We start from the raw sequence: 17,965 nt of genomic DNA, 5'->3' as shown, positions 1-17,965 counted from the left end.
ACCCACACACAGAGCCCTGCTCTTGAAGACTTCCTAATATGGACGCCTGAATCAGAAAACAAGATTCCGCCTTTCTCCCACAATGACAATGCTATTTGGAGCTGTGCAAAACCCTCAAAGAAGGAGAATCTCCATGGCTCCATGAGGGCCCCCCTACATTACTCAGCCATGCTAGACACAAAAACCAGAGGCAAAAGCCCAAGTTTCCATCTCACACTCGCCCTAATTTCAGATCCCAAGAGGCTCACCTCAGGGTCTGCAGATACAGTCTGCCATACCCTCAGCCCTAATCCTAACCAGAGTTTGTGTTTTCAGACTTCTGTCCCCAGAGCCTTCCCCACAAACCCTCCAGCCTGGATATTCCATAGCCACCTCACAAGACTCTGCCTACCCTCCATAAGGAAGCTGGGCCATTTAGAGCTTCAAGAAACCTCAAAAATACGAGAAACCTGCAAGGACCCTGAGGCCACCCGAATTTCATAGGATGCTCTGCACAAAAATGCATATCTGACACATCCTGAGCAACTATCTCCCATCAGACACCCAGATAGATGGCCCCAGAGAGAGAAGATTGAGCTTGACAGATCCTAGGCTCTAATCTGTACCCTCTCTTAGGTTGTCTGACATGTGTCCCCAGAGGCCTTCTCTCGAATACCAACAGTTGAGACATCCCGACATACAGAACACAACACCTCCTGTCTCCAGAAGGAAAACTTGCTATTTGGAGCTATGTCAAAACCCCAGGGTAGTAGAATCCTGAATAGCCCCTGAGGCCAATGCCACATTCGAAGGTCATCCTGGACACAAGCCACAATGTGACCCTCAACATGAGACACCTTTTCAACACAGCCCCCTGGGTAGCACGCCCCAGAGCCAGCAGATAGGACCTGCCATATCTCTCATCTCCAATGGGAACCCTAGGTGGGTTTTTCAGGCATCCATATGTAGAGCCTGCTCTTGAATCTTTCCATATGGGGGAGCGTTGAGCCATCGAACAGCACTCCCCTGTGAGGTAGGAAACCTTGCTCTTCAGAGCTGTCCAACCCCAAGACTGGGAAAATTCCATGGCCTCATGAGGCCACCGGTACATTAGGCAGCCCACATGGAAAAAACCCCAGCCTGAGCAGACATCTGACACTCAGCCTTATATTAGATGCCAGTGATTTCACCTCAGCCTCCCCAGGATGGGCCTGCCATACCCCAGAGTCCTGCTGCACATGCCCTCCAGATTGGAAATTCTGGAGCCCCAACACAGCACTCTGCCTGCCTTTCAGAAGGCAGAAGTGGCCTATTGGACTGCACAAAATCGCCAAATGAGGATCAACCTGCACGGCCCTCAAGGGCTCCTCAAATTCATAAGCCACCCTGTGCACTTGTGTGCTGTATGCCACAGCCTGAGCCCAGACCTCCTATCAAACACCCAGAAAGCTGGCCGCATATCCAGCAGTAGGGCCTGCCATGGCCCTAGGCCATCACCTCTACCCAATATGGGTTTATAGGCATCTATCCCCAGAGGCCTGGTATCAAATACCTACATTTGGGAAACCTGATCAACAAAACAGAAGTCCTGCTGCCCCGCAGCAAGAAACCTTGCTATTGGCATGGGTTAAAACCTTCAGAGTATGGGAAACCTTCATGGCTCCTAGGCCCCACCCACTGTTGAGGGTTGCTCTGGGCACAAACCAGCATTGTGATCCCCAGCCTGAGCCACGTTTTCAACTAATCCCCTTCTGTTAGTTGACTTAGAGCCAGCATATGAGGTCTGCCATTACCCTTGGCCCAAAGACTAATCCAAGGTTGGGTTTCCAGGCACCCACACACAGAGTCCTGCTCTTGAATCCCTCCTTAGGGGCACCCCAGAATCAGAAAACAGGATTGCTCCTTTCCCCCACAATGACACCATGCTATTTTGAGTTAAGCAAAACCCCAAAGAGGTAGAATCTTCCATGGACCCGAGGCCACTCCTACATTCCCTGGCCATCCTAGGCACAAAAACCAGAGGCAAAAGCCTGAGCTTACACTTCACACTCGCCCTAATTTCAGATCCTGTGGGGCTGTCCTCAGTGTCTGCAGATCAGGCCTGCCATATCCTCGGCCCTAATCCTAACCCTAGTTGTCATTTTCAGACTTCTGTCACCAGAGTCCTGCCCCACAAACCCTCCAGCCTGGGCATTTCATAGTCACACCACAGGACTGTGCCTGCACTCCAGAAGGAAGCTGGGCACTTTAGAGCCTCATGAAACCTCAAGAATAGGGGAAACATGCAAGGCGGCTGAGGCCACCCTAAATTTGAAGGACAGGCTGGACAAAAATATGCAGTCTGAAACACCATGAGTAACAACCTCCCATCAGACACTGAGGTAGATGGCCCCAGAGAGAGAAGATTGAACCTGACATGCTCCTAGATTCTCATCTGTACCCTAGTTTAGGTTTTCAGTTATCTGTCCCCAAAGGTCTGGACACAAATACCAACATTTGGGGGATCCCTGAGCCTCAGAACCCAACAACTCCTGGCCCCATCAGAAACCTTGCTATTTGAGGCTAGGTCAAATCCTCAGGGTAGTAGAATCCTGCATGGGCCCTGAGGCCTCCACCACATTCGAAGGTCACCCTGGACACAAACCCGCATTGTGTCCCTCAGCATGAGACTCTTTTCCAACACAGCCCCCTGGGTCACTTGTCCCAGAGCCAGCAGGTAGGACCTGCCATATCCTTCGGCTGCAATGGGAACCCTAGGTGGGGTTTTCAGACACCTGTACATAGACTCTGCTCACGAATCTTTCCATATGGGGGCCCTGAGCCATCAAACAGCACTCCCACTGTCCTGCAGAAGGAAACATGCTGTTTAGAACTGTCCCCACCTCCCAGATTGGGAAAAATTCCATGTCCTAATGAGGCCACCCCTACATCATGCAGCCCTCATGGAAACAAACTCCAACCTGAGGAGATGTCTGACACTCCCCCTTATTTCAGATGCCTGTGATCTCGCCTCAGCTTCTACAGATCGGGACTGCTGTGCCATAGGCTGTAACCTAACCCTAGCTTGTGTTTCCAGTCTTCAGCCCCCAGAGAGCAGGGGCACAAGTCCTCCACGATGGGAATTTTGGAGCCCCAACACAGCACTCTGCCTGCCTTTCAGAAGGCAAGAGTGGCATATGGGACTGCACAGAAAACTCAAATGAGGATCAACCTGCACTGCCCTCAAGGGCACCGAAATTTCATAGGTTGCCCTGTGTACTAATGTTCTGTCTGCCACAGCCTGAGTCCCGATGTTCTGTCAGTCACCCAGATAGCTGGCCACATATTCAGAAGATGGGACTTGCCATGGCCTAAGGCCATCATTTATACACAACCTGGGTTTTCAGACATCTGTCCCCAGAACTTAGCTCAAATCCCTGCCTATGGGGGAACCTGATGCACAAAAGAGTACTACTCCTTCCCAATGGCAGGAAACCTTTCTGTTGGGATGGGTGACCAACCCTCTGTGTGGGAGCCCCCTGCATGGCCCATGAGACAACGCTCCCTCATGAGGACCACACTGGGCACAAACACACATTGTAAACCTCAGCCTGAGCCCATTTTCAAACAAGCCAACTCAGTAGCTGGACCAGGAGCCCAAATACTAGGCCATGGTCCCAAACCCCAAGGACCATTTCCTAACCCTCGGTGGGGTTTTCCTGGCACGTGGACCTAGAGCCTGTCTCTGGAATCCCTGTTTTGGGGGAAACCTGAGATGGAAAACAGGACTCTTAACTTCTCCCAGAATGACACCAAACTGTTGGGAGCTGGGCATAATACCCAGATAGGGAGAATCTTCAGTGACTCCATGAGGCAACCCCAACATTCTGCAGCCATCCTAGACACACAGTCCACAGACAAAAGCCTGAGCTACCGCCTCTCACTCGGCCTAATTTCCAATCCCATGGAGCTCGCATCAGGGGCTACAGATCTGGCCTACCATCACCTCAGCCCTAACCCTAAACCGACTTTGTGTTTGCAGACTTCTGTCCCCAAAGACCAGTCCCACATGTCCTCCATGATGGGGCCTCCAGAGCCACACTGCAGGACTGTGCCTGTCCTCCCAAAGGAAACTCTGCCCATCCCCATTGTCCAAAGCCTACCAATTAGGAGAAACCTGCAAGGCCTCTGAGCCGACCCCACTTTCATAGGCCACCCTGGAGAAAAATGTACATTCTGACACAACCTGAGCACCTAGCTCCAGGAAGACACCCAGGTAAAAGGCCCCAGAGTCAGAAGATCAAACCTGACATACCCCTAGGCTCTATCGGAAAACTAGCTTAGGTTTGCAGGCATCTGTCCCCAAGGCCTGTTATCAAATACCAACATACGGTCTAACATGTGATCCCTGAACCACAAAACAGCACAACTCTTATCCCCAGAAGGAAACCTTCCTCTTGGGAGCTGTGTCAAACCCTCGGGGTAGGAGAATTCTGCATGGCCCCTGAACTACTGCCATATTCTAACATATCCCAGGACAGAAACCAGCATTGTGACCCATCAGCATAAGACTTCATGCGAACTCAGTCCCCTTGGTACTTAGCCCCAGAGCCACCAGATCAAAACTGCTATGTTCCTTGGCTGCAGTGGTAACGCAAGGAGGGCTTTGCAGTCATCCATGCAGAGAACTCTGCTATCAAAACTTCCCACATTGGGCCTAGAGTCAGAAGATTTACACGGACATGCCCCTAGGACCTCATTGGAATCATAGCTTAGGTTTTCAGACATCTGTCTCCAGAGGCCTGTTCTCAAATACCAATATATGCTCCAATATGTGGTCCCTGAGCCACACAAAAGAACCCCTCCTGTCCCCAGAAGGAAACCTTGCTTTTGGGAGCTGTGTCAAACCCTCAGTGTAGGAGAATCCTACATGGCTGGTGAGCCACCATCCACATACCAAGGTCTCCCTGGACACAAACCAGCATTGTGACCCATCAGCATGAGACTCCATGTCAACTCAGCCCCATTGGTACTTAGCCCCAGAGCCACCAGATTGAACCTGTCATGTTCTTAGGCTGAAATCCTAATGTGAGGTGGGCTTTCCAGCATCCATGCCTAGAGCTCTGCTCTCCAATCTTTCCATATGGGGGATCCTGGAGAAATCAAACAGGACTCAGCCTGTCCCTAGAAGGAAACCTTGCTGTTTGGAGCAGCTCAAAAGCCCTAGCGTGGGAAAACCTTCATGGCCTTATGAGGACACCCCTCCATTAGTTGGCTATCATGGACACAAACTCCAGCATGAATGAACCTCTGCGACTTGCAATTACTCATGTGCTGGATTTCTCGAATCAGCCCGTTGCACATTGGAACTGCCATGCCTTCGGCCCTGAACCTAACCCTAGCTTGTGTTTTCAGCCTTCCATCCTCACACTTCTGTCCCAGAAGACCTCCAGATTGGAGCCACAAGACAGGATTCCACATGCCCATCAGAAAGAAGTGTCTTATGGGGCTGCCCAGATACCACACAGGAGGATGAATCAGCATGGCCTCGACCGCACCCCAACTTCATAGGCTGCCCTATGCACTAATCCTCAGTCTGACAAAGCCTGAGCCCCGACTTCTGTCAGCCACCCACATAGCTGGATGCATATCCAGTAGATGGGACATGCCATGACCAGAGGACATCACCTCTACCCAACCTGGCTATTTAAGAATCTGTCCCCAGGACTTATCTCAAAACCTGCCTATGGGGGAACGTGATGCACAAAACAGTACTCCTCCTTCACCATGGCAGGAAAACGTGCTGTTGGGATGGATGTCAAACTTGCAGAGTAGGAGAATCCTGAATGGCCCCTAAGTCATGGCCACATTCTAGGGTCTCCATGGACACAAACCTGCATTATGACCCATCAGCATGAGAGTCCATTTCAACTCAATCCCCTGGGGACCTCGCCCCAGAGCTAGCTGCTCGAATATGCCTTGTCCCTAGGAGCCAATGAGAATGTGAAGTGGGGTTTCCAGGCAACAATCCTTAGAGCCATGCTCTGGAATCTTTCCATATGGAGCAGCCTTGAGCCATCTAGCAGGACTGGCCTGTCCTGCAGAAGGAAACCTTGCTGTTTGGAGCAGCTCACAACCCCTAGAGTGGGAAAAACTTCATGGCCTTATGAGGTCACCCCTCCATTCAGGGGCCGTCATGGTCGCAAACTCCAGACTGATCCAACGTCTGATACTCTCCCTTACTTCAGATCCTGGATATCTTGATTCAGCCTCTGCAGAGTCGGCCTGCCGAACCCTTGACCCAAAATGTAACCTTAGCTTGTGTTTTCCATCTTCAGTCCTCACACTCGTGGCCCACATGCCCTCCAGATTGGGAATTCTTGTGCCACAATGCAGCACTCTGCCTCTGTACAAGAAGAAAAGAGTGCCCTATGGGGCTGCCAAGAAACCACAAATGGGGACCAACCTGCATGGCCCTCAACCGCACCCCAAATTCCTAGGCTTCCCTGTGCACTTTTCTCTCTGACACAGCCTGAGCCCAGACCTCCAGTCAGACACCCAGACAGCCTGCCGCATATGAAGGAGGTCGGTTCTGCCATGGCCAATGGCCATCATATTTTCCCAACCTGAGTTTTCATGCATCTGTCCCCAGACCTTATCTCAAATCCCTGTACATGTGGAAACCTGATGCACAAACCAGAATTCCTCCACCCCATGGAAAGAACTCTAGCTGTAGGGATGGGCATCAAAGTCAACCGCTCAAAGTAGGAGAAACCTGCAATGGTTCATGAGGCCACACCCATGCCTGAGGGCCAGTTTGGGCACAAACATGCATTGTGACCCTTAGCCTGAGCCCTGTTTTCAAATGAGGTCTCTCAGTAGTGGAACAAGAGCCCCTATATCGGGCTTGCCATGCCCCGAGGCCCCAATCCTATCCAAAGGTGAGATTTACCAAGTCATCTGTAACTGGGGCTCTGCTCTGGAATCCCTCATTTGGAGGGACCACTGAGACAGAAAACAGGACCCCACCCTTCCCGCAGAATGACCCCAAACTCTTGGGAGCCAGGCCAAATCCCCAGAAAGGGAGAATCATCCAAGGCCCATGAGGCCACACCTCAATTCCATGGCCATCCTTAACACAAAATCCAGAGACAAAAGCCTGAGCTACTGCTTGCCCCTATGTCTTGTCCTGAGGAGCTCCCCTCACGGTCGGTAGATTGGGCTTGCCATACCCTCAAACCGAAACCTACCCAGAGTTTGTGTTTTCAGAATTCTGTCCCCACAGCCCTGACCCACACACCCTCCAGGTTGGGGCCTCTGGAGGCACACCGCAGGACTATGCCGGTCCTCTTGAAGGAAACTGTGCCCATTCCATTTGACACAACTCTACAGATTGGAGAATGATACAAGGCTCCCGAGGTCATCCCAATTGTGTAGTCATCCATGGACCAATAGGTGCTTTCTGACAAAACCTGAGCCACTCCCTCTACTCAGACTCCCAGACAGATGTCCCCAGAGACAGAGGATTGAACCAGACAGGGGCCTAGGCCCTAATCTGAACCCTAGCTCAGGTTTGCAGGCATCTCTCCTCAGAGGACTGTTCTGGAATATCAGCATATGGGTGTTTCCTGAGGAACAAAATACAACACCTCTCTTTTCCAGAGGGGAACCTTGCTATTTGGAACTGTGTCAAACCCTCTAGGTAGGAGAAACTTGCAGGGACCCTGAGCCACCACCACATTCCAGGGTCTCCATGGAAACAAACCCGCATTATGACCCATCCTCAGAGAATCCATTTGAACTCAGCCCCCTGGGGAGCTCGGTCAGAGCCAGCAGATCAAATCTGCTTTGTCTCTAGGAGCCAATGGGAATGCGAGGTGTGGTTTCCAAGCATCTATCCTTAGAACCGTACTCGCGAATCTTTCCATATGGGGCATCCTTGAGCCATCCAACAGGACTCGCCTGTCTGGCAGATGGAAACTTTGCTGTTTGGAGCAGTCCACAACCCCCAGAGTGGGAAATCGTCCATGGCCTCATGAGACCACCCCATCATTCAAGGCCCATTATAGTCGCAAACTCCAGCCTGAGTGAATGTATGATACTCTGTCCCCAGAGACAGAAGATTGAACCGGACTTACCTCTAGGTGCTAATCTGAACCCTAGCTTTTGTTTCCAGGTATCACTCCTCAGAGGCCTATTTTCGAATACAAGCATATGGGTGTTCCTGAGGCAAAAAACAGAACACCTCTCACCTCCACATGGGAAGCTTGCTATTTGGAGCTGTGTAAAACTTTCCAGGTAGGAGAATCCTGCAGGCTCCCTGAGCCACCGCCACATTCTAAGGTCTCCCTGGACACAAACCAGCATTGTGAACCATCAGCATGAGAATCCCTGTAAACTCACCCCCTTGGCACTTCGCCCCAGAGCAAGGAGATTGAAACCGTCATGTTCCTCGACTGCAACGTAATGCAAGATGGGCTTTCCAAGAATCCATGCCGAAGCTCTGTTATCCAATATTTCCATATGGGGGACCCTAGGCCATCTAACTGGACGCACCCTTTAGTGCAGAAGGACACCTTGCTGTTTGGAGCAGATCACAAGCCCCAGCGTGGGAAAACAACCATGGCCTCATGAGGCCACCCTTCCATTCGTCGGTCATCATAGACACAAACTCCAGTGTGAGTGGACATCTGACACTTGCACTTACTCAGGTGCTGGAGATCTCGAATCAGCCGCTGCACATTGGAACTGCCACACGTTCGGTACTGAACTGAACCATAGTTTGTGTTGTCAGACCTCCATCCTCAAACTCCTGGTCTGCAAGCCCTCCTGACTGTTCATTCTGGAGCCATGACGCAGCCTTCTGCCTGCCCACCAGAAAGAAGTTCCCTATGGGTCTGCCCAGATATCCCACATGAGAATCCACCTGCACGGTCCTCGAAGGCACCCCAATATCATGGGCCACACTGTGCACTAATGCTCTGTCTGACACAGCCTGAGCCCGGACCTTCAGTCAGCCACCCAGATAGTAGGCCCCATATCTTGCAGGTGGGACCTGCCATGATCCAAGACCATCATCTCTACACAACCTGGGTATTCAGGCATCTGTACCAGACCTTAGGTCAAATCCTTGCCTATGGGAGTAACTGAAGCACAAAACTGTCCTCCTCCTTCCCCATGGCAGGAAACCTGGTTGTTGGAATGGGTGTCAAAACCTCAGAGTGGAGCCAGCTGCATGGCCCAAGAGACCATGCCCACTCAGAAGGGTTGCCCTGAGCACAAACAGGCATTATCACCCTCAGCCTCAGCCTGATTTCAAACAAGCCCCCTCGGGAGCTGGACCAGTAGCCCCTATATGGGACCTGCCATGCCCCTAGGCCGAAATCCTAAGCCTCGGTGGTATTATCCAGAAACCGGGACCCAGAATGCATCTCTGGAATCCCTGTTTGGGCGGGACCGTTGAGACAGAAAACAGCACTCGTCCCTTCCCACAGAAAGACACCTAACTCTTGGGAGCCGGGCAGAATCCCAAGAGAGGAAGACTCTCCCATGGCCCCATGAGGACACCCCTACATTCCATTGCCCTCCTAGACACACCACTGAGACAGAAAATCCTGCACTACTGCCTCCAAGCCACCCGTATTTCAAATCCCTAGGAGCTGTCCTCAGGGTCTGCAGATCGGGCTTGCCATCACCTCGCCCCTAACTTAATCTGAGGGAGACATTTTGTTGTTTATGCAGTAACTTAGATTGACCTTATGCAGTAAATTTAGATTGATCTTATGCAGTAAACTTAGACTGTCCCTCCCTCTCCCAGAGGAATTTACTTGCAATGCCCAGATACAAGGGTGGATCAGGCCAGGTAGAGATAGCCAATCATTGGGGCATGTATACTGTCTCCCTAGCTACTAGTCCCAGGTAACAAAGCCCAGATACAAGGGTGGGTCAGGCCATTGGAGACATCTAATCAGTGGGGCACGCATATATCTACTATGGTGAATTGTAATTCAATTGGCCACCCGTGTGTGACCTAACAAGACTTTGCAGTTTTCTCTGTGGATTGTAATCTCATTGGCCACCTGTGTGTAGCCAGGCTCAACCACATGGCCTTTACCATATAAAAGTTAGTCTGTGAGGTAGGGAGGGGTCGCATCTTTGCAAGAGATGGCCCTGACCGGTCAGTTTGATTCTTGATGCTTGGCGCAAAAGAAAGCTTTGCTTGACCTTCACTTTGTATCAGACTCGCTCCTTTGATTATGGACCTTAACATTGGGGGCTCATTCAGGATTAAACGACAAGAACTGAGCCTGGATCAGAATTTCTGGGAAAAGCCTCTAGAGGTAAGAACATGGGATCCTGTCTGTCTGGTTGTGGAGCTCCAGTGTATGGCCCACTGGGGAGAAGCTGGATGCCGCCATGCTCCCCAGGGCTGGAATGGGTGTGGGGACGCCTCTTCCCTCCACTGCGGCATCGCCAGGGGGTCCAAGTGCCCCTGGGAAGTCAGGGGATCATCAAGCAGTTTGTGTCCCCCTCGGTGTTCAGGGGATTGCCTGGGGGTTTGAGTCACCCTGGGCGGTCTGGGGCTTGCCAGTAGGTTTGAGTCCCCCTAGGCGGACTCTGGTGGTTCCAGTCCCCCTAGGTGGTCTCTGGGGGGTTGACTCCCCTTAAGCCTTAAGCGGTCACTGGGGGATCAAGTCCCCCACTGTTTCAGGGATTTAGAGTCCCCCTAAGCTGTCACCAGGGAATTCGTGGTACCCCAAGGCAGCCAGTGGGTTCAAGCTGCCATAGGCTGTCAGTTGGTTTGAGTCCCCCTAGAAAATCCCCACCGGTGGCAGGACTGCTGGGCCTGCTGTTGTCTTTTTCTTGTCTTTTTGTGTTGTTTGGTGTGATTGAAGGAATGGGGCAAGCAGAGAGTAAAGGGACTCTGACTTTCGTCTCTCTCTTCCTCATAATAGATGGGGGGTTTCTCCCTCACTTATTTCGTGTGTTAAGGGCTATGACTGGAGCCAACTGAGGTTAGTCTAACTGGAGACAGACTTTAAGGAATATTCTCAAGCAGCTGCCTAAACTCCCTTTGTTTCTGTGGCCCGATGTGGACTGCCTAGCCCCTCCCCCTTTCTGGCTGGAAAGCATGGTGTCTGAAGTGTAGCAGGCCCAGGTGGAATGTGAAATCGGTTAACAAAGAGATGACTAAACTGATGGTTAATTGTCTGTCTCAGTGTTTTAATGGGTGATTGTTAAAGTAGCTCTCAAACTCTTTGGTAACCTGAAACTGTGAAGGGTTGCTTGGATGACAAATTGAATTAAATTTGTTGGACATCTAGGTCTTAGCCAAATGGGATAAAATGCTAGAGCACTGGTTGCTGGAACTGGGTTTGTGCTTTTGAAATCTGTTGGTAAACGTGTTTTGTGCTTAATTCATTCATAAATTTGCCTTCTAAGAATTCTCTTGTAAAATGACTTCCGCCTTAAAGGGAATTCATATGGGAAGACTTTCAGGACAAAGACAGATCTTTGATATGTTAAAATCCTGGAAGTGAAATCCGTAAGAATATCCAGAATAAAAGCTGCATTCAGACTAAACCAGAATTAGAAACATAGGACTAGATGAACTGAGAGATTTACCTTTTGTCTTATTTTAAACATTACTGGTTCTATGATGTTTGCTCTTCCAGACTAGGGAAACTTTTTCTTAAGTTATCTGTAACTTACAGAGATGTAAAAGTAAATGTTTGTTTACCTAAGCTAGACAACTTGAGGTAGATTTCAGAGAAGTTGCATGACAGCTCGTTTAGACAATCTTCCTTTTACCAGTCAGTCAACCCCAGATATAGGGAGGAAACTTCAGAAAATGGAAGGATTTGAAGGGAAGAATCTGACTGAGTTAGTGGGAATAGCAGAAAAGGTGTTTAACGCCAGGGATGCACAGAAGGAAGGTTTTGGCATTACATGAGCCAGGTTGGGGATGGTAACTGGGAGGAAAAGCCTAAGCACAGAGAAGACAGGCAGGAAGACTTAGATTCAGATCAGTGTGCTTACTGTAAGGAAAAAGGACATTGGGGCAGGGAGTGCCCCAAAAAGAAGAGGGCAATGCTGGCCACCAGAGACTGAAAGGGCCATAGTTTGGAGCCCCTTCCCAAACCTTGGGTAAAATTGAAGTGTGGGGGAAATCAATTGATTTTTTGTGGACACAGGAGCAGAATTTTCTTCATTGCTTATCTCAAAGATGCATTTTTCAGCATATCTTTAGCAAGGGAGTCTCAGCCCCTCTTTGCTTTTGAATGGTCCAACCCACAGGAAGAGTTCCAAGGCCAGCTCACCTGGACAAGACTTCCCCAAGGATTCTAGAATTCACCCACTATCATCGATGAGGCCCGACATGAGGATTTGCGTGAGTACAGAACCTCCAACCCGGGAGTCACTCTGCTAAACTATGTTGATGACTTGCTGATATCCACTGAGGACTATGAGTCATGCTTGCGGGGGACAAGAACTCTCTTAAAGACTCTGCAGGAAAAAGGTATAAGGTGTCAGGAAAGAAAGCAGAGCTCTTTCAGAGCCACACCACTTATCTAGGCTTTGATCTCCATGAGGGAGTCTGTTCACTGTCTGAGTCCAGGAAACAGGAAACCTGATACTGATACTCCTGCCCCTCCATGTCCCAGGAAGTGAGGGAGTTTCCTGGAATGGTGGGCTACTGTAGGCTGTGGATACCACAGAGATTACAGAGATTGCCCGACCTCTCTATGAACCGGCACAAGGGGGGCATACTATGATAGAGTGGACAGCTGAGGCTGAAAGAGAATTTCGGGAATTACAAACAGCCTTACTGAGTGTCCCAGCATTAGCCATCTCAGATATTACCAAGCCCTTCCACTTGAATACGGATGAAAAAGCAGGCATGGCCAAAGGAGTTTTGACTCAGACTCTGGGGCTTTGGCAAAGGCCAGTAGCCTATCTTAGAAAGAAACTAGATCCAGTAGCAGCTGGGTTCCCTCTGTGTCTCCACATAATTGCTGCCATGGCCCTCCTGATCAAGGATGCAAGTAAACTGACTTTGGGTCAAAATCTCATGTTGACAACCAACCACACTATCAAGGACATTCTCAGGACCCCACCCAACTGATGGATGACGAACTCCCAAGTGACAGTATCAGGCCCTCTCCTCAACGAACCATGAGTGACCTTCTGGCCCCCGGTGATGCTAAATCCAGCCATGCTGCTGCTGGAGGAGCTGGCTGACCACCCACACGATTGTGGGGAGGTCCTAAACCAAGTAACAGGAGTAAGGCCGGACCTCAGAGACATTCCCCTTCTGGATGCAGAAATGACTCTGTTCATAGACAGGAGTAGCTACGTGGTTGATTGAAAGAGGTATGCAGGGGCTGCGGTAGTTTCCCCTGAGCAGGAACTCTGGATGGCCGCCCTGCCACATGGAACATCACTGCAAAATGTGGAGCTGATTGCACTTACCAAGGAACTCCAGATGGCCAAAGGTAAAACCACCAACATCTATATGGACAGAAGGTATGCCTTTACTACTCTCCATATACATGGGGCTATTTATAAAGAAAGGGACCTATTAACAGCAGAAGGAAAAGGAATTAAAAACAGAGGAGAAATATTTGCTCTCCTCCAGGCTATTTGGGACCCAAAGAGGTGGCAGTTATGCACTGCTCAGGACACAAAAAGGGGACTGATCTGATTTTGAAAGGAAACCAATTAGCAGATGAAGCAAGCAGTCCGAGAAACAGTGCAAGAGCTGGTTACACTCCCAGCTCCCGTCCTACCAGAAAAACCGAACTACTCCAAAGAAGATTTAAAGTATTTACAGAAATGGGCTAAATTAGACCATGAAGGGAATTGGACTAAAACTAAAGCCGAAAAGTTAGTTCTTCCTCAGATAGTAGGTAAGAAGTTAGTAGACCAGATACATCAGGATACTCATTTGGGGACACGAAAACTCAAAGAACTTATAGGCAAGCAGTTCCATGTTTCTAAATTAGGGCATATGGTTCAGGATGTAGTTTATAGATGTGCTCAAATGCCAGGCAGTTAATGTGGGAGGAACTAGAATGGGAAGAGGTAAAAGACAAAGAGGTAAGGAACCAGGCATTTATTGGGAATAGATTTTACAGAGATGAAACCCAGAAATTATGGGCACAAGTATATGTTAGTTTTTGTAGATACCTTTTCAGGCTTGGTGAGGCTTTTTCTGCCAAACATGAGATGGCAGGAGTGGTAGCCAAAAAGCTACTAGAGATTTGGTTTACCTCTTGGGATCTGGTCAGACAACAGTCCTGCATTTGTGAGTTCAGTCTCACAGGCATTGGCCAAGGCCATGGCCACTAATTGGAAACACATTGTGCCTAATGGCCCCATAGTTCTGGGAAAGTAGAGAAAATGAACTGGACTCTTAAAGAGATCTTGACAAAGCTAATTCTGGCAGTGGATAGTTGGATCTCCTTCTTCTCGCCATCCTCAGGGTGCGATGTACATGCTACTTAAACAAGATGACCCCATTAAAATAATGTCCAGGAGACTGCCCCTGCTCTGCCCTAGGATACAAGAGGTTGCTCTAACAGAAATGACTGATCAGTCTATACTCAAGTCACAGCAGGCATTACAGTCTGTCTTAAAAAGAACCCGCACAGGAATCCGAACTTCCCACACTAAGATGGAGATGGAGGTGTAACCACATCCTTACCACCCCGGGGACTTGATTTGGATACATCGCCTCCAAGTAAGAAAATTGGAGCCTCACTGGAAGGGACCGTGTACTGTCATCCTGACAACGCCACAGCAATAAAAGTAGAAGAAGGCATCAGGGTCTGGATTCACGCCAGTCATGTCAAACGAGCCGAGGACAAGGATGTCCCCCAGAGATGGAAGCCGCAGCCAATGGACCCCACTGACCATGGACTAAAGCTAAGTCTCAAAAGAATATGAGTGTATTGTTGCTCCTATTGTTACCTGTTTATGTAAAGTATAGGTGGGAAATTAGGTGAGCGAAATTAGGAAAAATGGAAATGGTTATACAAAGTGGTGAATGGCTAACTCATCAGCTGTCTGTGTGCTAATTTTACTTTTGGGTCCCCGCATTATAAATGCCCTAATGTCATTTTTATAAGAGAAAACTGGAGAGATAAAAATGTTAGTCTTACATGCTCAATATAACATAGAACTGGCTGAAAAGACAAGGATTTGACTAATCTCCAAAGAAAAGTGGGGAATGTAAGGGTCTATTTAATCAGAGGGAGCCATTTTGTTGTTTATGCAGTAAATTTAGATTGACCCCATGTAGTAAACTAAGATTGACCCTATGCAGTAAATTTAGATTTACCCTGCTCCTCCCAGAGAACTTGCTTACAAAGCCCAGATACAGGGGTGGGTTAGGCCATGTGGAGACTTCCGATCAGTGGGGCACATATATATCTACTAGGGTGAATTGTAATTCAATTAGCCGCTCATGTGTGACGTAACATGACTGTGCAGTTTTCTCTCTGTATTGCAAAATCATTGACCCACTGTGCATAGCCCGGCTCTACTACCTCTATAAAAGTTAGTCTATGAGGCTGGGAGGGGTTGCCTCTTTGCAAGAGATGGCCCTGACCAGTCAGTTTGATTCTCAATGCTTGGTGTGAAATAAAGCTTTGCTTGACATTCAGTTTGTATCAGTCTCACTCCGTTGATCACAGACCCTAACACAGACAGCCAATCAGTGGGGCATGCATATGGTCTCCCTAGCTAAGAGTCACAGGTAGCAAAGCACAGATACAAGGGAGAATCAGGCCAGGTGGAGACATGCAATTAGTGGGGCACACATATATCTACTAGGGTGAATTATAATTCAATTGGCCACCCATGTGTGACCTAATATGACTGTGCAGTTTTCAGAGTATACTGCAATCTCATTGGCCACCTGTGTGTAGCCAGGCTCAACACATGGCCATTACGCTATAAAAGTTAATCATTGAGCCTGGGAGGGGTTGCCTTTTTGCAAGATATGGCCCTGACTGGTCAGTTTGATTCTGGTTGCTTGGCGCAAAATAAAGCTTTGCTGGACCTTCCTTTGTATCATTCTCGCTCCTTTGATTACAGACCCTAAAACAACCTGAGTTTGTATTTGCAGATTTATGTCCCTAAAGCCCTGGCCCACATGCCCTCCAGGATGGGGACTCAAGAGCCACACCACAGCAACTGGGCCTGCCCTCCCAAAGGAAACTCTGCCCATCACAGTTGCCCAAACGCTCCAGATTAGGAGAAACCTGCAAAGGCCCTGAGCACACCCCAATTTCATAGACCATTCTGGAAAAAATGTGCAGTCTGACACACCCTACCTTCAAACAGCCACGCAAGTCAATGGCCCTGAGTCAGAAGACTGAACCAGAAATGCCCCTAGGACTTCATCGGCGCCCTAAATTAGGTTTTCAGATATCTGTCCCCAGAGGCCTGTTTTGGAATACCAACATATGGTGAAACATGTTGTTCCTGAGACACGCAATAGAACCCATCCTGTCCCAAGAAGGAAACCTTGCTCTTGGGAGATGGTCCAACCCTCATGTTAAGAGAATACTGCATGACCTCTGAGCAACCACAATATTCTAAGGTCTCCCTAGAGAAAAAACAGCATTGTGACCCGACAGGCTGAGAACCACTGAAACTAAGCCCCCTTGAAACTTCGCCCCAGAACCAAAAGATAGATCCTGCCCTGTTCCTCTGCTGCTAAGGTAACCCGAGATGGGCTGTCCAGGCATCCATGTGGAGAGCGCTGCTATCCAATCTTTCCATATGGGGGAACCAGGAGTCCTCTAAATGGAATTGCCTGTCCCGCAGAAGGACACCTTGCTGTTTGGAGCAGCTCACAAGTCCCACAGTGGGAAAACCTCCATGGCCTCTTAAGTCCACCCCCTCCATTCTTCAGCCATCATGGACACAAACTCCAGCGTGAGCAGACATCAGACACTAGCCCGTACTCAGGTGCTGGGGAACTCAGATCAGCCGCTGCACATTGGAACTGCCATGCGCTCTGCTCTGAACTGAACCGTCGCTTGTGTTTTCAGACTTCCGTTCTCACACTCCTGGCCCGCAAGCCCTCCAGACTGGGAATTCTGTAGACACAATGCAGCCTTCTACCTGACCACGAGAAAGAAGAAGTGCCCTATGGTCTGCCAAGAAACCCCACATGAGGATCCACCTGCAAGGCCCTTGATGGCAACCCTAGATCAGAGGCGGCCCTGTGCACTAATGCTCTGTCTGACACAGCCTGAAACCCGACCTCCTCTCAGCCACCCATATAGCGGGCCCCATATCCTGGATGTGGGACCTGCCATGACCCAAAACTGTCACCTCTACCCAATCTGGGTATTCAGGCAGCTGTCCCCAGACCTTAGAGCAAATCACTGCCTATGGGGGACATGAAGCATTAAAGAGTACTCTTCTGGAAGGACACTATATCATATTCAAAGGGTCTGTCCAACAAGAAGATCTAACAATTCTAAATATCTATGCCCCTAACGTGGGAGCAGCCAACTATATCAACCAATTAATAACAAAATCAAAGAAACACATCAATAATAATACAATAATAGTAGGGGACTTGAACACACCCCTCACTGAAATGGACAGATCATCCAAGCAAAAGATCAACAAGGAAATAAAGGCTTAAATGACACACTGGACCAGATGGACATCACAGATATATTCAGAACATTTCATCCCAAAGCAACAGAATACACATTCTTCTCTAGTGCACATGGAACCTTCTCCAGAATAGATCACATCCTGGGTCACAAATCAGGTCTCAACCGGTATCAAAAGATGAGGATCATTCCCTGCATATTTTCAGACCACAATGCTATGAAGCTAGAACTCAATCACAAGAGGAAATCTGGAAAGAACCCAAATACATGGAGACTAAACAGCATCCTTCTAAAGAATGAATGGGTCAACCAGGAAATTAAAGAAGAACTGAAAAAAATTCATGGAAACAAATGATAATGAAAAC

Source organism: Meles meles, chromosome 16, assembly GCF_922984935.1.
Source record: "Meles meles chromosome 16, mMelMel3.1 paternal haplotype, whole genome shotgun sequence".
In the NCBI taxonomy this organism is placed as follows: domain Eukaryota; kingdom Metazoa; phylum Chordata; class Mammalia; order Carnivora; family Mustelidae; genus Meles; species Meles meles.
The sequence above is the reverse complement of the archived record's forward strand: the minus strand, read 5'-3'. Positions refer to the sequence as shown.